At 39.0% G+C, this 27,222-nt stretch overlaps 1 protein-coding gene and 1 pseudogene across 4 annotated transcripts in view; both read right to left on the minus strand.

Annotated features, from left to right (window-relative positions):
* The window catches only part of LRRC7 (leucine rich repeat containing 7), a 575,718-nt gene that overhangs the window by 421,371 nt on the left and 127,125 nt on the right, over positions 1-27,222 (minus strand). The gene's annotated exons all lie outside the window — the stretch shown is intronic.
* LOC122678288 lies at positions 17,043-18,909 on the minus strand (annotated as a pseudogene).

The following is a 27,222-nucleotide window of genomic DNA, read 5'->3' on the forward strand; positions in this document are numbered from 1 at the left end:
CCCAAAATAAAGTTTGACACTGTTTCCACTGTCTCCCTATCTATTTCCAATGAAGTGATGGGACCAGATGCCATGATCTTAGTTTTCTGAATGTTGAGCTTTAAGCCAACTTTTTCACTCTCCTCTTTCACTTTCATCAAGAGGCTTTTTAGTTCCTCTTCACTTTCTGCCGTAAGGGTGGTGTCATCTACATATCTGAGGTTATTGATATTTCTCCTGGCAATCTTGATTCCAGCTTGTGCTTCTTCCAGCTTACCATACCCTTTAAAAAACTGGTTCATGTAAATGTTTCCCTGAGTTCTGTAAGCTATTCTACCAAATAACTGAATCCAAAGGGAGTACGTCTTGGGATCTGCCAATCTGTAGCTTAGACAGAAAGTGTGAAAGTGAAAGTCACTCAGTTGTGTCCGACTCTTTGCGACCCCATGGACAATATGGTCCATGGAATTCTCCAGGCCAGAATACTGGAGTGGGTAGCCTTTCATCAGACAGAGGTTGTAGATAACTTCTAGGACCTACTACTTGCAGTTATCATCTAAAGTGTGCGTGTCAGGGGGCAGTCTTTGAGAGTGAGTCCTTAACCTGTGGGATCTGAGAGCATCTTCACGTAAATGGTGTCACAATTGATTTAAATTATGACACTCAGATGGTATCACATAAAATTGCTTGCTGTGGGAAAAAAATCCTGATACATTGGTGTCAGAAGTGTTGTGAGTTTGATAGTAGTAGGAGAGATGCAAGAGGACTGGTTTTTCCCAACCCAGAGGGAAATAGAATATTTGCCAGCCTACTGTGGAAAATCATCTATGAGGTTACTAAATGAAATAATAACAAGCTATTTATGTTTGATAGAATTACCCAGTAATAAAGATTCCCTTAGACAAATTATAATAAATTGGATTAGCTCTTCAAATTATGGCAAGTTTTAAGGGAAGATTCCCTGGAGGAGGGCAAGGCAACCCACTCCAGTATTCTTGCCAGGAGAGTCCCATGGACAGAGGAGTCAAGGAGGCTGCAATCCAGAGTCGCACAGAGTCAGACATGCCTGAGGAGACTTAGCACCATGCACGCAGGTGTCTTTAACTGAATTATATTCTGAGATTAAGTAAATCTGAGTGAATAAAAAACTACCTAAAGATAAATCTGAAAAACATAATTCTATTATTGGGATTGACATAGGAAAGTGATAAGGTAGAGAACAAAGGCATTATTATATTGGAAATGATTCATAAATCCATCTGACTATCAAAATTGGATTATCTCCATTAGAGCTCCCAGTGACTGACTAATTGTGATCTCCAAAAGCTTTTTCTCCCTCAGTTGTCTTCTTCTGAACACTTTTCAGCACCACTTAATACGGTTAACCTTTTTGATTCTCTCTGCTTCTTTGGTTCCGTTAAAACAAAACAAAAACATCTGAAGTCAGTTTTTCTCTTATTATTGACTAGAGCTCAGCTTTTGTTGCCAATTCTTCTTCCTCTATGCAGAATTTTGACAACTTAATATTGATGATGCTAGGAACTGTACTGGAGCAATGTTTCCTTTTCACTCTGTATGTTTTCTGTCTGCCTGGTCAAATTCTGGTGGCTTCAACCAGTATCCCTACTCAGACAAATGCCAAAGAAAGGCAATGCCAAAGAATGCTCAAACTACCTCACAGTTGCACTCATCTCACACGCTAGTAAAGTAATGCTCAAAATTCTCCAAGCCAGGCTACAACAGTACGTGAACAGCGAACTTGCAGATGTTCAAGCTGGATTTAGAAAAGGCAGAGGAACCAGAGATCAAATTGCCAACATCCACTGGATCATCAAAAAAGCAAGAGAGTTCCAGAAAAATATCTACTTCTGCTTTACTGACTATGCCAAAGCCTCTGACTGTGTAGATCACAATAAACTGGAAAATTCTTCAAGAGATGGGAATACCATACCACCTGACCTGCCTCCTGAGAAATCTGTATGCAGGTCAGGAAGCAACAGTTAGAACTGGACATGGAACAGACTGGTTCCAAATATGGAAAGGAGAACGACAAGGCTATAAATTGTCACCCTGCTTAAGTAACTTATATGCAGAGTACATCATGAGAAACGCTGGGCTTGATGAAGCACAAGCTGAAATCAAGATTGACAGGAGAGATATCAATCACCTCAGATATGCAGATGACACCACCCTTATGGCAGAAAGTGAAGAAGAATTAAAGAGCCTCTTGATGAAAGTGAAAGAGTAGAATGAAAAAGTTGGCTTAAAGCTCAACATTCAGAAAACTAAGTACATGGCCACTGGACCCATCACTTCATGGCAAATAAATGGGGAAACAATGGAAACATTGAGAGACTTTATTTTTGGGGGCTCCAAAATCACTGCAGATGTGACTAGAGCCATGAAATTGAAAGACGCTTACTCCTTGGAAGGAAAGTTATGACCAACCTAGACAGTATACTAAAAAGCAGACATTATTTTGCCAACAAAGATCCGTCTAGTCAAAGCTATGGTTTTTCCAGTGGTCATGTATGGATGTGAGAGTTAGACTATAAAGAAAGCTGAGTGCCGAAGAATCAATGCTTTTGAACTGTGGTGTCGGAGAAGACTCTTGAGAGTCCCTTGGACTGCAAGGAGATCCAACCAGTCCATCCTAAAGGAAATCAATACTGAATATTCATTGGAAGGATTGATGCTGAGGCTGAAACGCCAGTACTTTGGCCACCTGATGCAAAGAGCTGACTCATTTGAAAAGACCCTGATGCTGCGAAAGATTGGAGGTGGAAGGAGAAGGGGAAGAGAGAGGTAGAGATGGTTGGATGGCACCACCAACTCAATGGACATGGGTTTGAGTAAATTCTAGGTGTTGGTGATGCACAGGGACGCCTGGTGTGCTGCAGTCCATGGGGTCGCAGAGTCGGACACGACTGAGCAACTGAACTGAACTGAGGAACTGTACTGGAGCAAGGTTTCCTTTTCACTCTGTATGTTTTCTGCCTGGTCAAATTCTGGTGGGTTCAACCAGTATCCCTACTCAGGTAAATCAAGTCAATGTCTTCTAGTTCTAGAGCTCTAGTTCTGCATTTCCACCAACCCTGTAATATTCCTATTTTACTATGCTAGAGGCACATGAATTTCACATTAAAATTAAAGTTACCTTAAAGAGTATTTTAAAAAGGATTTTAACAGCCTTTACTAAAAGTAAACTGTGTTTCTTTTTAAAAATATATTTATTTTTCTGGCTGTGTAGGTCTTAGTTGGGGCATGTGCGATTTTCATTGCAGCACAAGGACTCTAGTTGCGGCTTGTGAGCTTAGTTGCTCGGTGACACGTGGGGTCTCAGTTCCCGATCAGGGATGGAACCTGAGTGCCCTGCACTGCAAGTGGATTCTTAACCACTGGACCACCAGGAAAGTCTCTGCTCTTTTTTTTAATGGTCCAGATCTTATATAATGGGATTACTCTTCTTCCAAACCAGGTTCCTACAGAATCCACTGAGAAAGATATTTCTTTCATCAAAATCCTCCTACTGCAGCCACATAGTTTGGCTCCTAAAATTTTCCCCCTGGGTTATTCCAAGCATCAGTTTCTTTGTGTACAGACTCTCTCTCAACAGTATAGCAGATACTTTTTCCTTTGTAAGTTACTCAATATCTTCAAAGTTATGGTTTTCATTTCTTTCTGAGTTAAATTTGATGTTGACTATTACAAACGTATTTCTAAATATATTTTCACAATGTTCTCTCCTTTAGTACCAAGATAGCCTAACTGAACTATTTAAAAAAGGACCTGAAAAAATATATACATATACATGTATATATATAACTGAATCACTTTGCTGAAATGAACAGAATATTGTAAATCAACTATAGTGTAAGCTTGTATCATTGTATGACAATCCATGATAAAAAGTCTAAATTTATAAACCAAATACATTAAGGACTAATAATTTACATTATAATGATGTTTTTCACTTCTACTGAGTCATTGCTTAGCATTTTTCTTTTCAAAATAAATGGCTCAAATTGTATAAATATTTGACAGCGTTTAAACATAAGGTGTTTATCATCCATGATTTGCCATTTATAAAGCCTTAAAAGAGATTGAAAGAAAAGAAACTTCTGTTGGTTTATACAATTATTTAGGAATCTTTACTGCTAAGAAATTAAAACACAATTTTAAACATTTTTTGTAATTATAGAAATTTCTACTATAGGATTTTAAATATAAAAATATTTATGGACAATTTCTAAAAGATTTTGATTGCAAATACTGCTATCATTTCTTATATATGTGTATCTTTGTAAATATATTTTAATCACCATTAAAAAATATCTGTTTAATTAAGAACTTTATTAATTTTATCTTAAAATATATGTATATTATGTTGGGCTGTTGTTTTTCAGTCACTAAGTCGTGTCTGATTCTTTGTGATCCCATGAACTGCAGCACGCCAGCTTTCCTTGTACTTCACTATCTCCCATATGTATATGTATGTATCTAAAGGTATTTATGTGATATATGTGTAATTTTAGCATATAAAATCAATTCCTACTTGCAATCTTCGTTCCTTAATCCATATCAGTGAAAGAGCTGATATAAATGTTTTCTAAAATCCTTTTAGCTTTTTTTCTGATTCTACTACAATCTTCAAGATACATTTGAGGAGAAAGAATCAACTCTATCCACTTTCATTTGGAACAATGAGACTTTCAAAGATTCTTCTTGCCATTGAAATAATCTTATTTACTCCTTCCCACATCGCTTGTCTTTATCATTGAACCTCCTATTTCATTTCTTGCACATGTCAGTGAGTTCTAATAAGTGGAAAGCTCCTGCTCTGTGCCTGGATTTTATTTGATATAACCCTGAAATTTTGAAATGTAACCTTCAGAACTGAATGTAATTTCACTCTAGTTCTTAAAAGCATGATTATTATATAATTTCTGTTAATGGTTAAAAGGAATTCACTCATTTATATCGTGGTTAAGTATGTCATAAGGCAAAGGTAGCTCTTATACTTTACAAAGGAATAGATTGTTGAATTAGGGTGCTGAAAATAAGACCTCAGAGAGAATGCAAGATCATATCATTATTATTGACAGAAAATTAGTTTCCTGAAATCCATAGTTATAATTTTTCTTCCTAGCTATTTTTGTGATGTCATATACTTAACAAAAATAATACTAAGTATAAATTTAAAATTATAAGACCATGTGGTCATTATAGAGTAAAATTCCCAAAATACTACTTAATTCTATATACTTAATCATAGTAAAATAACATAGTATCTACTTGCTAGTTATTCCTGTCTCTGCAGACTTCTAGGTTGTGACCACTTTGACTTGCATTTTTTTCATGTAGCGGGCTCCTTTAAAAAAAAAGAAAATTTAAAAAATTTTGACTAACTGTTCTTATAAATTGACAAATGCATCTAAATAAACATAAAAAGCAAGACTGGATTGTGAAGAGCGTAATCAGATGCTTTTCTAATTGTCAGGTTACACATCCTGTTAGTATATATACACAGACACTACCACTTTAGATGCTGTGACTATCTAAATTCAGTGGGGAACGAAAAGATGATACTATTCTTCACTATTCCCCCTTAAAGTAACACTTCAGCAGCTTCAAAAAAAATTCTTTATATAAGCATCTTATTCCTTGCCTGTTTTATGTCTAGTAAGTAAACAATAAATCTCTTCTTGAAATTAGGACTTTAAAGGATATTCTAGGAAACTTTAACTATAGTGAAAATACATAAACAGCAGTCAAAATTTTGGAGATTATATTTATTTAATTGATGCAATTCTGTCTATAAAATGTACAATCATATAATAAAGTTTAGCAAACCATGTGTTTAGGCTGAAGTAATTTTCTGATTATAAATGCATTATTAAAATAAACTAACAAATTCTGTAGTTATAAATATTGTTAATAATTTTAACTTTTATATTAAAATTAAAAGTGATTTACATACCACCATTATAGTGTTACATTATGAAATCCTTACAGTCTGTAATATATTATCCTGAATTTTATAGAAACACAAATATACAGTCTGATTAAAGACTATTTAATACAGTTTAGGACTACATATTTGAAAACTTGAATCATCTATTTTAACTTTTTAATCTGTAAAATGGCAATAATAACTAAACTTTTGTTGTTTAGTCACTAAATTGTGTTCGACTCTTTTGCAACCCCATGAACTGTAGCCCACCAGTCTCTTCTGTCCATGGGATATCCCAGGCAAGAATACTGGAGTGAGTTAACATTTCCTTCTCCAGGGGATCTTTCCAAACCAGAGATTGAACCTGTGTCTCCTACTTGGCAGGCGGATTCTTTACTACTGAGCCACCTGGGAACCTCAATAATTAACCTTATTGTAGTGAAAGTCGCTCAGTTGTGTCCAACTCTTTGTGACCCCATAGATGAGCCTGCCAGGCTCCTCTGTCCATGGAATTCTCCAGGAAAGAATATTAAAGTGGGTAGCAGTTCCCTTCTCCAGGGGATATTCCCAATCCAGGAATCAAACCCGGGTCTCCCACATTGCAGGAGGTTTCTTTACTGTCTGAGACACCAGGGAAGCCCTTAACTAACCTTAAGTGCCCCAAAAAGCTTTTTTTTTAAAATTGTATAAATTATTAATAGTTAAGCACTCTCCTTAGGAGAAAAGTACTTGTTATTATTTTCTTTTATTATAGCGAGTAAAATTATAAGCTCAAAATTTACTATTCAAATATCCAAGAAAGTGACATATACTTAAATATAAATTTATTATATTCTTGTTTTCTGTTATCTTGTTGCTACTTGTGGAAGACAAAAATTGCTGCTCCACTTTCAGGCAGATTCATCATTCATTATAATGAGAGAAATATATGTCTTAACATATCTATATATAGAACAATAAATTTTATTATTATAACTATATTATAGTATTATACAAATGATATTCTACTATAGTACAATATACATACTATTATAGCAATTATAATATTATAATTATACTATTATATATTAATATAATATGGTTGGACCAAAAGAAGGTTGAGTGCTGAAGAATTGATGTTTTCCAACTGTGGTGCTGGAGAAGACTCTTGACAGTCCCTTCGACTGCAAGGAGATCAAACTAGTCAATCCTAAAGGAAATCAACCCTCAATATTCATTAGAAGGACTGACACTGAAGCTGAAGCTCCAATACTTTGGCTCCCTGATGCATAAAGCCGACTCATTGGAAAAGGTCTTCATACTGGGAAAGATAGAGGGCAGGAAGAGAATGGCACAACAGAGGATGAGATGATTGGATGGCATCACTGACTCAATAGACACGAGTTTGAGCAAACTCTGGGAGACAGTGAAAGACAGGGAAACCTGGTGTTCTGCAGTCCATGGGGTCACAAAGAGTCGGACATGACTTAGGAACTGAACAGCAACAACAACATACAGTTATGTTGGGCTTCCTTGGTGGCTCAGTGGTAAAGAATCCGCCTGCCACTACTGGAGATGGGCGTTCGTTCCCTGGGTCAGGAAGATCCCCTGGAGGAGGAAATGGCAACCCACTCCAGTATTCCTGCCTGGTAAATCCCGTGGACAAAGGAGTCTGGTGGGCTACAGTCCATGAGAGCTCAAGGGCCAGACATGACTTAGTGACTAAAGAACAACAACAAGAAGATAGACTTGCTTTTATTCTCTGCAAATCACTGGAACTGGGTCCTGCCATAGCTGGTGTAAATACACACTTTTCAGAAAAGGTTTTAGGATATCAGGAAGATACATACTGTTAAATACAATAATTTTGCAAGAGACCTAGTATTCTTGGTTACAAGTAAGATCACATTTTTTTTTTTTTAGTAACATCACATTTTTGGGGGTAACATCATGTTTTTAAGGCCAATGTTGAAGTGCAAGAAAAAGAACCTTTGATGATGCTAGAGACCAGCATACCAGTCTTAGTTGTGTCTTTCTGACAAATAAAATAAGATCTAAAAAATAAATTTTCTAGTTTGTTTGTTTTTTTTAAAGTGCTATCACTGTCCTGGTTGGTCCAGCATACCCTTAGTTAAGTGCCTCAGCCTCTGGGTCAAAGTGATTTTAAAAGACTTAGTGGGTTATATGTGGAAATATTGTTTGAAAGCTTTTGGAATAGTTCCTTGCTTTGGGCTAAACTCCTTTTGTGTATTCCTGGCTTCCAGGTTTTAGTCAACGTTCTTGAAATATAACCTCATTCAGCACCTTAATTGTATTTAAATGATGTGACCAAGAGAAGAAAAAAAAAATCATTGTGTGCATTAGGTGGATGCTAATTATCATTAGGTGGATGCTAATTATCACTTGTTTGTGCTCCTTATTTCATAATCCTTTCCTTCCTGCACTTTTGGTATTTTTCAATGGCCTGAGCTGCATTCAGCTGCCTCTTTTTCCTGCTACTCAAAAGTAGAAAGTACACATAAAAAGTCCTTAAGGTACAAGTTCTTACTTAAAATATGGTCTCCTGGGGAGAAGACCTTGTTCAGTTAGGCTTCTAATCAGTGTTTTTCACTCTGTGGACACTGCAATATTTAACAAGTGTGGGTAGGGCACTTAAGTTGTGACTGCGCAATAAATAGGCCAGACCTGGATGCCAAGCACTACAACTCCCAGCTTCACATTTCAATTATATTTAAATGAGACTGCTAATGAAAGCATTTAAATGTTCATTAAAATTAACCTTTCAAATTCAGAGTGCCAGTGGGCACTCGTGATAACACTAAAGTTTGAGATGTAGGTTTCCAACCGCTACTGCATAAATGAAAAATTCAGGAGGGTTGAAATGTCAAGAATGCTTTGAAATAAACATTAAATTGACTAAGAACTTTAACTCTACCTCAAGGTTCATGTTCTCTTAGTTCTTTGTGATGTGGTTACTAATAGTCATCATTTAATGCAGTAATGTTCTTGGATCTAATGAAGCACAGGTGGCATATCAAATAAATTCAATAATTGTAATCCAAGAAAGAATTATGGTAGAGAATATTGAAGGAAAGTTACATGGCTCAAAATAGCCTGGAGTTAAAACTCCCCCTCCAGGTCTTCCCCACCACTATGCAAAACAAAGAACACTCTCACTGGAAAGAAAAAAAAGGACATTAAGGTTGAATCTGCCCAGCTTCCAGCTGGGCCAGCCTCTGGCCATCTCCAGAATTCCTTGCCCCAGCCTTTTAAGAGATAACTACTCTGAAAAACCTTGGCGAAGAACAGGCCCCCTTAAGACAGTAGCTTTCCACATATATGCCTATATACACTTACTCTTCTCTTGGGTTAGTGTAGCAGCTCACTGATCTGACTGCTGCCCCTTCTGTAAAGTGCCCGTCTCATTCTTTTTCCCAACCTCGCCTTCTCTAACTCCCTTACCCTACAAATATTGTATGTTTAGTTGAATTATAAGCTTGAGAGACATTTTAAATAGCCATAGTCCATTCAGTATTTGGGAAAGAATTTCACCACAGCTGTCCTTAGCAAGTGAGAATCGACTGCAGTTTAAATGTCACCAGTATCTTCAGAAACTTCATTAAGATGTGTTGTTACATTTGGCAGGTTTCAACCTATGTGAATTAGAGTAAGGGGTTTTCCAGAAAGCATGAGGCCATACACTCAACACTAGATTTGTGAGATTTAGGTGGGGCAAAGGATGTCTTAGCAGTAGCACTGCAAATCACTTGAATTTAAAGGCAAACCTTTGAAGTCCAGATATGAAGCCTTTTCAGAAACGAGAGGGCAATTCAGAATTCTTTATGCAAGAGTAAGGCTCGTGTGGGTTCTGGGATAAATTATGAATAAACCCCTACATGAGCTTATCGTTGAAGGGCAATGACCCAAAACACGTAAATATAATCTAAGATGTGATATGACAGAAGCGTGCACCCTGCACTGGGGAGCCTGAAGGAAGGGCCCTCAGCACAGTCTAGGGGTTCACGGAACTTCTGACGCAGTGATCGGTCAGTGCACGGATGTCCCCAAGCACTGTGTACATTTTACTAAATTTGAATTGAAGATCAGTCAATAAACCCAGGATTTCTTGTTTCTTCCATGCATATGTTTTACCTCAAGGCCAGTAAAAAAGACAGAAAAAGATGGCGAGTCTCATGAATCACTATACGGTGTTCGTTCATTCATTGTTCCTTTTTCATTCACTCCCTTCTCCAAATTCTTTCAACTCTACAGGGATGGGGAGGAGTACACATGTATAGAACTGCTCTGTCTGGGGAGTGGGGCCAAGAGAAGGAAGCCCTGCGGCTTTACACAAGACTCTGGGCTACATGGTGCCATCCTTTCTGCCTCTTTCTGCTTTAAGTCTCTTGTCTTGACAATTTCTTTTTTTTAATTTTAGAACATATTCTGTCAACCATTATCTTAAGAAATGAAACTTAAAGTCTTGCTTCATATATCCACATATTTGCATGCAACAATAATTTTTCCTTATTTTATCACAGATAGTAATTCAAACAAAATAACAACATTTTTGAAGCATTTTTTTGATGTTTTATTTAACACAGTTGGATTAACATCTACCATATTTGTTAATGTTTTCAGTTTGTTACCCTTGTTTTTTTTGTCCCTATTTTTGTCTTCCATTGGTTTTCTTCCATTTGTGGTTTTATGTGATTATTTTATATGATTTGATTTTCTCTCCTTTTTTAGCATATCAGTTATACTTAATTTTTTACTGTTTTTTAATTAGTTTATTTTTTACTTGGATAATTGCTTTACAGAGTTTTGCTGTTTTTTGAACCATTTCTAAAAAAGAAGTGAGGTCATAAAACCAAGATAGACCCATAGAACATAGATCTTTCCATAAAACAACTCCCTATCATAGAGATTACTTTTTAAATTTTATAATGATTCTGTTAGGTATGTATTATTATTCTCGTTTCTTAAATGAAAAAACTGACTTCAGAATCAGTTCATTATTGTAGCTGTTCATTCATTCACTGAGCAAGTGATGAGCTTCTACTTGCCAGGCTTTATGGTACCAGAGACACGTCTTGCCATCAAAGACCCCACAATCTTAATAGAAAAAAAGTTGTATGTTCATCACACAATTTTAATTTCCTGAAGAGCAAGAAGGCTGGATTTCTCTGCCTCCTACCTCATACTACAGCAGTGTTGGGGCCACATGATTGAGTTTTGGCCAGAGGTGGGTAAAAGTCCCTGTGTGTGTGCTAAGCTGCTTCAGTCATGTCTGACTCTTTGCGACCCTATGGACGGTAGCCCTCCAGGCTCCTCTGTTCATGGGACTCTCCAGGCAAGTATACTGGAGTGGGTTGCCATGCCCTCCTCCAGGGGATTTTCCTGACCCAGGGATCAAACCCACATCTCTTATGTCTCCTGCTTTGACAACTGGGCTTTTTACCACTAGTGCCACTGGGTAAAAGTAATAGAAGCCATTTCTTGGCCTGGCCCTGGAAAGAATCTTCACATTTGATCTTTTGGTCCTCTCCTGGTGGGCTGCACAAACTCAGTTAACATAGCTATTATACAAGGGAGCAGTGCTTCTTAATTTGCATCGAACTGTGACATGAGGAATAAATAAACTTTCATTGTGTGAAACGATATTTGGGGCTTAATTTGTTACCATAGATAGCCTATTTTTTCTTTCTTGTCTAATACAAAATTTCATGGGGGAGACAGTCATTAAACAATTGAATAACAAAAACAAAATTGCCTGGAAGGGAGTAAAATGAGTACTTTGAACTGGAATAACAAAGGAAACCTTTTGTAACAGATTGGATCATGGTTCAGAAATATTCCCTTCCCAATCCCCATGTTTCCAAGGGTACCACTGATATTGGGTTTGCTCTGTGATTTGATTTGGCCAACAAAAGAGGAGGAAATAATAATGGACCAGTTCCCTGGTAGCTCAGCCAGTAAAGAATCTGCCTGCAACGCAGAGACCCCAGTTTGATTCCTGGGTCAGGAAGATCCCCTGGAGAAGAGATAAGCTATCCACTCCAATATTCTTGGGCTTCCTTGGTGGTTCAGCTGGTGAAGAATCCACCTGCAATGAGGGAGACCGGGTTCGATCTCTGGGGTGCGAAGATATCTTGGAGAAGGGAAAGTTTACCCATTCCAGTATTCTTTGTATAGTCCATGGGGTCACAAAAGAGTTGGACATGACTGAGTGACAGTCCTCACTCTGAGTCCAGGTCTGAAAAGACCTTGTGTGTTTCTCTTCATACTATTACACCTGCACCATGGGTAAAGGTTATGAAATGAACATATACAGATTAGCCTACTGGTCCTAGGAAGAAAAAAAGAGATATATGAAGCAGATACCTTAAAGTAATAGCTTCATCACTGGTTTCTCGGACTCTTAACTTTAGCTACCTCCAAAATTATAATATACTAGAGATAACTTCCTAAAACATTTCATCATATGTGTTTTACTCAGGGGCACTAAGAGTGAAGAAAAGAAGAACTAACATTTACTGAGTGCATGTACTATTCCAAACATTATCCTAGGTAATTAGAGATGATATTTCTTTCAGATTGGGTTCCCCCGGCAGCAGACTGCCTAACACAAAGATGTGAGAATAAATACTTTATTTGGGAGGCAACCTTAGAAAACACCAGTAGAAAAGAAGTGAAACAGGGAAGAGAGGGAAGCCAGTAATAAGTACACAATGAAGCGATTGCCACTCTGGGCAATGAAGGCTCATCCATGTGGAATATACCTCAGGTGAGCCATCAGAGGGTGAGAAACATGGACTATTTATTCTCCATCTCTCATCTGTGAATGACTGAAGGCTGCACCTGGAGCCATTAATTCCTTTGTACTTCCCAGCTTCACTGGACACAAACTGAAAGGAGGATTTCAATAAAATTTAACAGTGCTTGCACTTAGATGCCATGAACAAATGCGTGCGTGCATGCTCACTTGCTTCAGTCACGTCCGACTCTGTGCAATCCTATGGACTACAGCCTGTCAGGCGCCTCTGTCCATGGGATTCTCCAAGGTAAGAATACTGGAGTGGATTGCCACGCCCTCCTCCAGCCATGAGTACATAGTAGAATGTCAATATTCAGGAGGGCTTGGGAGGGCTCCCAACAGCTACAGAATCTTTTTTTTTCATTTATTCCTTGTAATATTAGCACTTTAGAGAGGTTTTCCCTGATCACTGAAAGACACATACCCCAGTTTTCTATCACTTGTTCCTGTCCTTCTGAGCCTTTATCACAATGGTTCACTATTATTTTGCTTCTTTTCTTGCATTTCTATACTTGTTTCTAGACTGTGAACATAATGAAGCCAAGAACCAAGTTTATTTCATTCAACACCACCTAGTACAAAGTAGGAACCCAATATTTGCTGAACCAATTATTGAACGACAGTGCTATAAGCTAGATAGTGTAATCTTCTTTACTGGATAGGAATACAAAGGTCATACTGTTGGTGACAGAATTCCAATCCAGGAAGGGCTGACCTAAAATCCCATACTCTTTACCACACTGTGATAATGATATCATGCTGTTTTCCTATTTCCTGCCTAGAAAACTCAATTATTTCCTATTTCCTACATCATTAAATCTAAATTCTTCTGCATAACTTCCAATTCCTTCTATAACCTGGCTAGTAAGTGCATCTTAAAAAATCAGGGCACAAACACATTATGGAATGAATGAAATGTTGCTGAAAACCTTATGTAAAAATGACTTGGAGGTTGCTTATTGTCAAAAATTAGTGTCATATGAGGAAAAGAGCGTGATGTGGCTTCTAAAAAGTCCAAAGTAAAAGGCTAAATGAATGTAAATGTAATTTCTAGAGCAGTCAGAGGGATGGGTGTTAATGATGGTGCACAGAAGACTGTTTCTGAGGCCAAAAATGACTAAAACTCAGAAAAACTGGTGACAGGACAGCAAAATTCCTTTTATCCATGCCTGATGAGTGATTTTGGTTTAGATGTTGGACCTGAACAAAAAACACTCTACCACACAAGCAACACGGAACTAGGAAAAATGAGGTAGGAAACAAGAGAGCAAGAAAACAATGTATTTCTACTTATACTTGCTAAGAATACGTAGATTCTTTCATTTACATTATTTCATTTAAACCTTAAGACCAGGTCATTAGCATGACTGTAGGGCCCAACAAAAGCAGGAAACTAATTTAGCATTCAGTCATGCAGTAACAAAATTACTGAAAGAAGAGAGTTGCAGCCTGAATACTGACAGTGGAAATTCACATTTGAAATAATTAGCTAATAATATGACTTTTTTTTTCCCCCTCTTTTTTAGAAGACAAATGTGGTAGAACGTATTGACTGATCAAATATATTTGAAACATTTCCATATGCTATTGCTCTTCTTCATGGGTAACTCTTCCTATGGGAGGATCAGACTTCCTGCCCAGTGATAGTAGCCTAGGTCATGTGACTGGCTTAGGCGAATAGAATACAAAGCCAAGGGGAAGCTTTAAGCCAGCCTGCCGGTGCTCTTTGCTGTCTGTGGCAAATCACAGATACTAGCTCCGACTTCCCTGGTGGCTCAGACGGTAAAGCATCTGCCTACAATGTGGGAGACCTGGGTTCAATCCCTGGGTTGGGAAGATCTCCTGGAGAAGGAAATAGCAACCCACTCCAGTATTCTTGCCTGGAAAATCCCAGGGATGAGGAGCCTGGTAGGCTACAGTCCATGGGGTCGCAGAGAGTCGGACACGACTGAGTGACTTTGTTGCAGGAAGGGGGACCCCTTCCAGGGCCCAAAACTGGGCTCTTGTCTAACACTCGGAAATGAATTGTCCGAGGAGACACATGTGCTGACAAAGCAAGCGATTTTATTGGGAAAGGGCACCCGGGTGGAGAGCAGTAGGTAAGGGAACCCAGGAGAACTGCTCTGCCGCGTGGCTCTCAGTCTTGGGTTTTATGGTGATGGGATTCGTTTCAGGGTAGTCTTTGGCCAATCATTCTAATTCAGAGTCTTTCCTGGTGGCGCACGCATCACTTAGTCAGGATGGATGCTAGCGAGAGGGATTCTGGGAAGTGGATGGATACGCAGTGTCTCCTCCCGACCTTTCCCGAACTCTTCTGGCTGGTGGTGGCTTACTAGTTCCCTATGCCTTATCAGGATCTCCTGTCATAAAACAACTCATGCAAATGGTTACTATGGTGCCTGGCCAGGGTGGGTGGTTTCAATCAGTGTGCTTCCCCTAACAACTTCACTTTCTTTCTTTCTCTCTAGATCTGGAACAAAAAGATGATGGAGTGGAGCCCCAGCCAATACACAATCAACATATAATGGTAGTGAAAAATAAATCTTGGTTGCTGTAAACGCAAAGGTTTAAGGTTGTTAATTATTACAATGATAAAAGTTAGGTTCGAAGAAATAGGTAAAAGTGTCTTTCTAATTCTGGGAAAGTTTACAATTAAAAATTGATATCTTGAAGAAAACCACTTTCCATTCATAACTCGTAAAGTTTAATGTAAGAAAAATTTATGAATGGTGTTTATAATATTGAAAGACTTTGACAGGTTAGAGAATAAGGGCACATAATTTCAAATGAAAAGATAAATTATATATCAAGTTGTAACATTTATTTGAAATGTGCTGGAGAATTCTATTGGTTAGTAATACTATTGTAATCCTTACAAATGCCTGAAATTTACTATATTCATACATTTAATTGATAAGATTTGCAAGAGTGGTTTAAATCTTTAGGGAGGTTTTGCTGGTTATAACAGGGTTTGAAATACTTTATAAAGAAGATAATGTATTTGATTTATGAAGAAAATAGTTAATCAAAAATTTAAATAAATGTTTTAAAGTGATGGTTAAAGCTTAACAAATTTATAAATAGAGTAAGATTTGTTTGTTTTCTTAAAAAATATTTAAAAACTAGGTTTCAGTTAAAAACTTTAACTTTTATAAAATAAAAATTAAAAATTGAAAATAGCTATAGATAATCTTCACTGTGCACAAAAGTCATCCTATAGCATTTAAAAATCCACAGCAACAAAAGTCACTATGAAGTGGTAACATATTTCCCATTTTATAAATAAATGAAGACTTAGTGAAATTAAAGTTGCTTCAAACCAAAATTATGGTAATACTACAGTTTTTACAATGACTTTCAAATGCTTCATAAAATGCACTTTATAGTCTTCCTTTTGCATTTAAAATACTAATGCATGTTCACTTATAAAAGCTTTCTAAATCATTGTATAAAGTCTTAGCTATTATAGGGTGTTTGTATACTGAAAAAAAATTATTCTCTGATTTTTCTTTTGAAATTTTTTTGCTTCCCCACCTGGATGGATTATTCCTTAAGAAAAGAAGAGATTTTTCCTACCTGAAGTAACTAAAAAAAAAAAAAACAAACTGTACATAGCAAGTTCTTGGTAAGTGTTCAGTGAACTAATAAAGACAATGCAAAAAAGAAAAATAAGCATTTTCTTTTATTATTACTTTATTTCCTTTTATCTCCTTCATAAAAGAATTTGAGGAGGCTTACAATAAAAGACAGATATAATCTAGGTTCAAGTAAAAAATATTGAGTGATAGTTCAGTCATGCCTGACTCTTTGCAACTCCATGGACTATAGCCTCCCAGGCTCCTCTGTTCATGGAATTCTCCAGGCAAGATTACTGGAGTGGGTTGCCATTTCCTTCTCCAGGGGATCCTCCTGACCCAGGGATCCTGCATTGCAGGAGAGTCTTTACCATCTGAGTCACCGGGGAAGCCTACTATTAAGAGACATTCCTAAGTATAAAGACAGGTCAACTTAAAAAGTATCAGCAGATACATGCTTGACTTTATCTTATAATCTATAAACAATACATTAGAATATGTAATGAATCCATACACCTTTTCCAAAGGAATACCCAAGACGGAAGTAGCAATAAAGTTATGACAGTCATCAATCAGATGAAATAATTTAGATGAAGCTTTTCTCTCTCGAAGAGATGGGGAGTGGGCAAGTGGTCAGGAAGGAAATACAATGTGCTTCTAACTTTGTATGAAAAATAATGTTCAGTTCCACATTGCTGAACATAGTTCTATTTTTGCCAAATAAATCCTCTACTTCAAGTTACTGTCCAGATGCTTTATTAAAACTTCTGGCCTTTGTTTTGGAATCTGTTACTTTTGTTGCCACCTCCTGATCACTGTCCTCTGAAGCTTCTACTTCTTTCCCGCTGTCCCCTGACACCTTGGTTGCCCTCGCGCTGTCCCCTAAAGCCTCGATTTCCTTCCTGCTGTCCTCGGAAGTTACGATATCCTTCCCGTGGACCTTCTAGCTCTGGTTGTGGCCACAGAAAGCTGCCAGCGCCGTGAATCCTGCCACTTTTCCTGTACTTCTGTTACTGATGCAGTAGGGATATCAAAGCAAACACCCTGCTTTCCTTTGAGGAAAACCATTCCCTTCACTTTGGAATCAATATCCTCACCCAGCTGCTCTTTAAGTTCTTTCCAAGCATAACTAATGTTTGGCATTTCAATTGAGCACCACAAGAGCATGGTCACAAAGCCCGCTTCTGAGTTGATCAAGGAGCGCTGGTCTACCGACATGGCACCAGAAATGTGGGCCAGGGCTGCTGCCAGGGCTTCCACAGCTCCCTTCTCCTCAATCAGCTTCTAAGCTAGATTGCTTGAAGTGACCGATTGCAGTGGGAGACACAGAGTCCAAGAGCCTGATGGCATCTTTGCTAGAAGCTTTTATTATCTCTGTTGCAGAAGGAATACCTATTTGTTTAAATTTAATTCCCGCTTTTTGCTCCACTTGGACTAACTGGTATTCTTCTTTGTGCTGGTAAAAGCAGATGCAAACCCTGGTTCTCCCAGCTCTACCTGTTCGCCCAGAACAATGAATGTAGGATTCAACATCCTTTGGTGGAGAACTTTGAACAACCAGATCAACCTCGGGGATGTCTAACCCATGTGCAGCAACACTGATTGCAACCAGAACTCCAAAATCACCATTTCTAAAACCCTTCAGGGTGATTTCCCTTTGCTTCTGTGGAATGTCTCTGTGTAACAACTGGGCATCCTGTCTTACAGCCACATTCTGTGACAACTCCTGGGCTTCCTCATTTCACAAAATATGATAGTGTGCCCTTGAAAACCACTGTACACTTGGATAACGTCTCCAATAACTGCTGCCCTCTGCATCCAGTGGCACGTGATAGCCAGATGCTCTACAGTTATCGCCATTTTCTGTGTCTTTTTACCAATTAGGTCCACTTGTTCATATGTAGATTTCATGTATTTCTTAGCAACATTAAACACCCAATAGGGGCAAGTTGCAGAAAAAAGCAATGTTTGAGGATTGTCCTCTGAATCGTTCTTGTATGCTACACATAAAATCTCTTCCACTTGATCAGCAAAGCCTATATCCAATATCTGGTCAACTTCATCCAGAACAACATGCTTAAGTTTGGTGAGATCTAGCTTGCCATTCTGTAGGTGGTCTTTGATACGACCTGGTGTCCCAACCAGGATATCAATCCCATTCTTCATGCGTTCAATTTGTCCTCCATAGGGAGTTCCACCATAAAAACAAGCTACTGCCAGCTTTTTTGTGATGTCACTGAAGTCTCTGCTTACTTGACTTGCCAACTACCTTGTGGGTGCAAGAACCAGTACCTGAGGGGCATGCCCTCTCTTCCAGTCTTGCAGTTCTCCAAGAAGTTTCTCAACCAAAGGGAGAGCCAAAGAGAATGTCTTTCCATTCCTGTCTGTGCCTGTGCAATCAAATCCTTCCCACTATAGACATGGTGAAATGTCTTTGCTTGTCTAGGAAACAAGAAGGTCACCCCACGGGCTTTAAGAAGTTTAATAGTTTCTTCAGATATGGGAAAATTAGAGAAAGCTCCTTCTTTTTGCTCCACAGTCATTTCCTCCTCTAACTCACTGTTTTCTTTACTGGCAGCTTCCTCAGAGTTGGAGTCAGATCCAGAGAAGAAAAGAAAGTAAAGATCTCATTTTCAGTTCAGTTCAGTTGCTTAGTTGTGTGTGACTCTGTGACCCCATGGACTGCAGCAGGCCAGGCCTCCCTGTCCATCACCAACTCCCAAAGTTTACTCAAACTCATGTCCATGGAGTCAGTGATGCCACCCAACCATCTCTACCTCTGTCATCCCCTTCTCCTCCTGCCCCCAATCCCTCCCAGCATCAGGGTCTTTTCAAATGAGTCAATTCTTCGCATCAGGTGGCCAAAGTATTGGAGTTTCAGCTTCAACATCAATCCCTCCAATGAATATTCAGTACTGATTTCCTTTAGGATGGACTGGTTGGATCTCTTTGCAGTCCAAGGGACTCTCAAGAGTCTTCTCCAACACCACAGTTCAAAATCATCAATTCTTCGGTGCTCGGCTTTCTTTATAGTCCAACTCTCACATCCATACTGGAAAAACCATAGCTTTGACTAGAAGGACTTTTGTTGGCAAAATAATGTCTCTGCTTTTTAATATGCTGTCTAGGTTGGTCATAACTTTTCTTCCAAGGAGCAAGTGTCTTTTAATTTCATGGCTGCAATCACCATCTGCAGTGATTTTGGAGCCCCCCAAAATAAAGTCTGTCACTGTTTCCACTGTTTCCCCATCTATTTGCCATGAAGTGACGGGACCAGATGCCATGATCTTAGTTTTCTTAATGCTGAGCTTTAAGCCAACTTTTTTACTCTCCTCTTTCACTTTCATCAAGAGGCTCTTTAGTTCTTCTTCAGTTTCTGCCATAAGGGTGGTGTCATCTTCATATCTGAGGTCATTGTTATTTCTCCTGGCAATCTTGATTCCAGCTTGTGCTTCATCAAGCCCAGCGTTTCTCATGATGTACTCTGCATATAAGTTAAACAAGCAGGGTGACAATATACAGCCTTGTCGTCCTCCTTTCCCTATTTGGAACCAGTCTGTTGTTCCATGTCCAGTTCTAACTGTTGCTTCCTGACCTGCATACAGATTTCTCAGGAGGCAAGTCAGGTGGTCTGGTATTCCCATCTCTTTCAGAATTTTCCACAGTTTATTGTGATCCACACAGTCAAAGGCTTTGGCATAGTCAATAAAGCAGAAATAGATGTTTTCTGGAACTCTCTTGCTTTTTTGATGATCCAGTGGATGTTGGCAATTTGATCTCTGGTTCCTCTGCCTTATCTAAATCCAGTTTGAAGATGTGGATGTTCGTGGCTCAATGAAACTATAAGCCATGCTGTGTAGGGCCACCCAGGATGGACAGATCACGGTGGAGAGTTCTGAGCAAATGTGGTCCACTGGAGAAGGGAATGGCAAACCACTTCAGTATTCTTGCCTTGAGAACCCCATAAACATTAGGAAAAGGTGTCATTTTCAGACTAACATTTACTGTGACTTAGTATGGGCTGTATCTCTTTGCTTCCCTGGAAAGTGGCAACAGGGCAAAAGTAGAGGGCACACATATTCTTAATTTGTTTAAACGAAGCTCATTAAGTCTGATGCAGAACTCTTGTGTGTGCTAAGTCACTTCAGTTGTGTCCAACTCTTTGTGACCTTATGGACTGTAGCCCTCCAGGTTTATCTGTCCATGTAATTCTCCAGGCAAGAAACCTGAGATGGGTTGCCATTTCCTTCTCCAGGGGATCTTTCCAACCCAGGGATTCATCCCAAGTTTCTTATGCCTCCTTCGTTGGAAGGGGGGTTCTTCACCACTAGGGCCACCTGGAAAGCCTGCAGAATTCTTAACAGGGGTTAATTTGTTGATTCACATAACATACAACCTAAGATACCTGTCAAGTTTACCAGTGACCAAATTCTATACTTTTCCAAGTTTAGAAAAGAAACAGAAGACCTTCCAAGAAATAAAGAATAGTGATTAAATCAAATGCATGATTATCTCTATCACCTATCTATCTGCGCTTCTATGTTAGTAGTCTTTTACTATTGAGTGTTTTTATGCTATTTCAAAGGTACATCTCAAAATTAAGTTATTATATGTTAACACACACACATTATACAAATGATATATATGTGTACATACACACAAAGATATTTGTGTAATTTGGGGAATTTGAAGCAATAATTTATATAATCTTTTGGAATCCTAAAGACAGAGATTTGAATTTATTATTGGAATAGACATACAGATATGTAATCAGTGATATATCTTTTAAGGACTTTAAAGCTATGCCATTCTTAGACAAACTAGTGTGTGTGTGCTCAGTCATTTCTGACTCTTTGCAACCCCATGGACTATAGCCCACAAAGCTCCTCTTTCCATAGGATTTCCCAGGCAAGAATACTGGAGTGGGTTGCCATTTCCTTCTCCAGGGGATCTTCCTGACCCAGGGATCGAACCTGCATTTCTTCAGTCTCCTGCATGGTTAAGCAAATTTTTTACCACTGTGCCACCTGGGAAGCCCATGGAGAAACTAGAGTGAGTACAATTCAAGACTGAAACATAACCTCCTCTTAAATCCACATGGTCTTATCTAAAAGTTTATCAAAAACACTTAGGATTTACAGTGAAATAGAAATGTTGAGCAACGACTTTTCTAAACAAACTGAAATGAGATTTTATTTTTTTATCTTGAAGCGTTAAACAATTAGAGAAAGTAAATAATTTATCTTTTAACCACTTATAATCTTAACAGTAATTCCAGAGAGACTCATTTCCAAGAGAGTTTTCAAAATAAAGCAAATCAGGACAAAGTAACAGTGAAAGGCAGTTTGTGAATCAGAGTTAAGATTTATTCAAAAGTTTTGGTGTTTTCAGACTCTTAGTTTATCACAAGAACTGAAAGCACTACATAATTGAAGGCTGGAGTCTGTGCAGATGGGTCATTGAGCTTGGAACAAGCCACCTCATGAACTTTGCTTAATGATGGTGTGGATAATACATGGTACTAGAAATATAAATTACATTTATGTAATAAACATTGCAATTGGTCCTAGGAGAGGAAAACATGTCTGGATAATGACTGGTCATAAAACTGCTCACCCTTTTCTGACTATCACTGAGATTTTTTTTTTAAACAGAAGAAAGTCATTATGTCTATTTTACACATATTATAGTATGCCTAGAATACTGCCTATATTTCATAAATCATCAGAAATATTCATGTTATTAATATGCTTTCCAAGGGCTATAATTACATATTCAATTAAAACTCACTTTTCATCCTTTATATATTTTGAAGTTTACCTCTCAATTACAGTCAGCCTTTGAGTCAGAATTAGAGTGAGCCTTTAACAGTCTCTTTTTTCTTTTTCCCCTTCCCTTTTAATTTTCTAACAAGTTTAGTTAAGTGTTTGGCCTAACGGGAGAAGAAAAAACCTGAAAAGCAAAAAAGCCTTGAAATAAGCTTGGAAATCATTTTGCAGTCAATGATGCAGGAACCATTGTTCCAAGGTGGATTATTCCCAGTAATACTGTCTAGGCACAGTATTATTAATAACAGGATGCCAGCAAAAATGCTGCTGATCACAAAAGCTGTCATGTTGACTGTCATCTGTAGGACTTGACTTTAAAAGACAGCAATAAGAACTGATGTACTTTATGATGTGCTCTATCTTGCCTGACAGTAAACTGATTGGCATGTGACATGTCAAGTGTTACAAGTGAAAATAGTTCCTTGATTAAACATGGTATCTGAAGACCTGTAAACAGATAGGTAACATTATTCAATCTTCAGACGTGCAGCCAAACGGCACAAAAAGTCACATATAGTTCTGCTTTCAAAATTAAAAAGGAAGGACTTCCCTGGTGGTCCAGTGGCTAAGTCTCAGCACTCCCAATGCCAGGGATCTGGGTTTGATCCCTGGTTTAGGAACTGGATCCCACATGCCATAACTAAGAGTTTGCAGGCCCCAACTAAAGACCCCACATGCTGCAACTAAAACTGGCACAGACAAATACATACATATTAAACAAATTAAAAAGGAAGTGTTTAGTTTTTGGGTTTCACTGGTGGCTCAGTGGTAAAATAATCTGCCTGCCAATGCAGGAGTCATGGGTTTGATCACTTAGTTGGGAAGATTCCCTGGAGAAGGAAATGGCAACCCATTCTTACCTGGGAAATCCTATAGAGAGAGGAGCCTGGCGGGCTACAGTCCATGGGGTCGCCAAAGAGTCAGAAATGACTTAGCAAATGAGCACGCATGCATTTAGCCTTGGTCTTGATGACAGGAGTTTCAAATTCACACAAAATGAAACAGCACAATGCCTGATTTTTGTATGTGAATGAATTCAGAAAGTGTTGATGTGAAAATTTTCTTGCCTTTATATCATATAGACACACTGTCAATTCAAATAATTGAAACATATAAAATGTAATCTCTCCTTTGGCCTCTCCAGCCATGGAGATAGCACTTAAAAATCTTTGAGTACAAATACTCTTTGTATACAATGAAAACAAATTAAGGTAACTCTTTCTAAGATAGCATGCTCCAATTAAACAGTTATGTTTTCTTTAAATTAATAAAATCAGAGAACTTCCAAGGGGGCAAATATACATTCTTTGCTTTTAGACCTTTTATTTTGTAAAAACACTTACTTATTCCATATATAGAACAATATCATATGGATCAGAGGTAGTAAACTTGTCACTCAGATGTAGGCAGCTTGGCTCCAGAACCTGTGTTCTGAACTATACCTATCTGATTTATGCAGCTAAGCTTACGCTCTGTGATTTTTGGATATCCTCTCCTTCCAGTCAGATCAACGATTTATTATAAAAAGTATTAGTGCACTGAAAGAGAAGGAGACTTTATGAAGGAACTTCTTTGGAGAGGTTACTGCCATTGTGTGAGTACCTTCCCACCCCAGAGAGGATGCTCTCTCGGCATTGGCCTTTCATTCTGAAACAGGAGTTCTAGATACTGAAGAGCAGTCACATCACGCTAGAGATAACCCACAAGAGCATCTGCCAGACTGGTTCATGGTTGCTCAGTGTTACAGGAGTGCTATAGGAGGAGACAGACATACTGCCCACTTCTAAGGGTTACATGAGACATTTGCCCTAAGCTTCCTGAGCTCTTGCCCCATTGTCTCCTTTCCAGGGATGTGGATGGGGTTATCTGATTGGTAAGTTCTGAAGAAGACATTTAGGGTCCACACTGCCTCCCACTGACCAGCTGCTGGGGGCTTCCCTTCTCATCACCCTGAGTGGCTGTCTGCATCCGGACTCCCTGGAGAGCTGACTCCCATGTCTACTGACAAGAGGCGGCAGGTGGATGTGCCTGGGGGCACTCAGAGGGACCCCTGGCTCTCAGGAAGGCGGCTCTGGGAGCCCAGGTCTATGGCTCGAGGCCAGGAAGCCTTGAACTTGGGTCTACTTGATCAGGATCCATGTCCTCTCCCCAGAAGGCCCCCCAGCTGCAAAGTTCTCCAGGTCTGCCCATGAGAGCAGGTCAGGCTGGTCCCGCACAGAGCAGGGATCCAGCGCCCATTCACGTGTGGCCTTGGAGCCATGTGCAGAGTTGGCATACCTGGGTGTGTGTCTGCTTCTGCAGCCAAGAGTGTCCTGAGCAGGGGCGTGCTTTTGTAGGCAGCTCTGTGGTTTCAGAGGGCTTCCCAGGTGGTGCTAGTGGTAAAGAGCCCGCCTGCCGGTGCAGGAGACCGAAGAGATGTGGGTTTGATCCCTGGGTTGGGAAGATCCCCTGGAGGGCATGGCAACCCACTCCAGTATTCTTGCCTGGAGAATCCCTTGGACAGAGGAGTCTGGCAGATTGCAGTTCACGGGGTCACAAAAAGTCAGACATGACTGAAGTGACTTAACACAACTGAAGAAGAACTGGGCACAGATGTTGGGTTCAGAACCCCTCTCCTCCCTCCTAGCGCCTGCCTAGGACATCTGGTTTTGCCCTGCAAGTTTCCAGCTATACAGCAATATGCCCCATGGAATGAAGTTACATGAGCTAATTCTTAGGAAGATCATGGGAGCCAGGCACATCAGCCACATCCTCCAATGTCAGTTTTATCAGTAATAAACATAAGTAGGCAAAAAGTAAATTTTGGTGATGTAAATGGCACTTGGAAAAGTTTTTGATGGGACCAGGGCATGGAGTCATGGTCTTTCAGTATTAGCAAGCAGGATATGCAAGATTTGATTGGGAGTTTATTGCAACTCACAGCACTCTTATTCCCAAGCAAATGGTTGTTTTTGTGCAGACGGGGCTGTTTTATCAACACTATATTGACCTTGCTGATTGTATTGGGCACTGGTCACAGTGTTTAAGCTGTTGCAGTTAGACCTCAAGTCCTGGGCTTGATCCTCACATAAGCACTCTCCCTGGCCTTATAAATCAGAGAACTCTCAATGTGGATGTTCCCACAGAAGAGTAGTGAATTTGATTAGCAAACAAATGAAAAGTAACAGGGAGTCCTTATAATGAAGAGAATCTGTCCTTTCCTAGGCAGAATTGAGAAAGATAACAAACATGTCATTGAAATGATTGCATATATAAAAAGCCACAAACAGAAATAATAAAAGTCTATTTGGAGCACTTGGTCTGTAAGAATTGAGTTTGTTAAGGTATCCAGGGGGAATTGGAATGGTATGAAAAGGAGCATGCTTTAGCTTTATTATTTTTACAGAAGCAGTACAAAAATAAAAACAAAATAAAGGAAAACTGGCTAATTACATTGGAGGAACAGCGAGCTTTCCTTAGGAGAAATATTGAGATTTTATAGGATATATTAGACAGATAGGAGGAAGAAAATGGGAACTTTCAGGCCAAGAGAAATAAATATTAAAACAAAACAGATAGACCCAGCTCTGATGAATTTTCGAGGAGAGAGTAGAAAAGCAAGAGATGTTTCAGTTGCACCAAGTCAAACAGTTATGACTGTAGCTTAAAGAAATCTAACCAAAGCAGAGAGATAGAATTTCAGAGAGCAATCTGGAATGAATCCCCAAGAGATGGCAGGGTCTGGGAAATTACAGAGGATGTGGCCTTTCAAAGCTGTAGGTAAAGACTCCAGAATGACAGCAACTGGGAACTACAACTCAAAGAAAGGGGACACAATACCAAAGCATCCACAAAATCTGGACAAATTTAAGGATAGAAAAAGTATATTTAAAGCATTATTAGGTGAGTTTCAAAGTGACAAAATCATTATAGGTGAGGGTACAGGCACTATCTTGTCCTAAGGAAAGACTCCAGAAATTTATACGGTTATCTGTTTAAAGGAAGATCCAGGGCTTCCCTGGTAGCTCAGACTGTAAAGAACCCTTCTTCAATGAGGGAGATCTGGGTTCAATCCCTGGGTTGGGAACATCCCCTGGAGAAGGGAACGGCTACCCACTCCAGTATTCTTGCCTGGAGAATGCCATGGACAGAGGAGCCTAGCAGACTACAGTCCATGGGGTCGCAAAGAGTCGGATGTGACTGAGCGACTTTCACTTTCACTTCTTTTCAAAGGAGACATATTACAGGAAAAGGCATGCAGAACAATAAGAGATGGATTGATCCTGATTTCATGGGAAATTTCTCCCTCTGCGTGATTATCCAACCCAGACAAGTGAGGATAAATATGATTTCCTTGAATAGTGAATTCTTTTGAAAGACTTGGAATTTATTGATTTAGTAGCTCTCATATAGAAGACCTCATGAGACGAAGTTTAGGAAAATATATTACAAAAAATATATTTGAGTCCAAAAGCGGTGAAAACCTAAAAACCAAAGTACTAGGAAATAGTTACAGTTTTACATTATTAAAGAAAGAAATAGATCAACATGGGAACAATTTAAAGTCTTAGAAACTCAGTTCAGACCCCTGAAATAGAGTTGCCAGATTTAGAAATAAAAGACACTTTTGATTTTCCAGGTTGATTTTCCAGGTCAAACTGATTGGGCCACAAAGCCTAAATATGTGGTCAGACATTATTCTGGAGGCTTCTGTGAGGGTGTTTTTGGATAAGATTGATATTAAATTAGTAGAATTTGAGTAAAACCAATTACCCTCCATAATGAGTGTGTGTGTGTGTGTGTGTGTGCGACATGCGCACTCAGTCACGTCCAACTCTTTGCGACCCATGGACTGTGGTGTGCCAGACTCTTCTGTCCATGGAACTTTCCAGGCAAGAATACTAGAGTGGATTGTCGTCTCCTACTCCCCACATATTCCCGACCCAGGGATTGAATCTGTGTCTCTTGTGTCCTCTGCACTGGCAGGCAGATTCCTTACCTCTGGCACCGCCTGGGAAGCCATATGAGTGTGAGCCTCATCCAGTTAGTTGAAGTTATTTCTAGAAAAAGTCTGACTTTTCCAAAGAAAGAAGGAATTATGCTAACAGATGG

Source organism: Cervus elaphus, chromosome 20 (assembly GCF_910594005.1).
Source record: "Cervus elaphus chromosome 20, mCerEla1.1, whole genome shotgun sequence".
Lineage (NCBI taxonomy): Eukaryota > Metazoa > Chordata > Mammalia > Artiodactyla > Cervidae > Cervus > Cervus elaphus.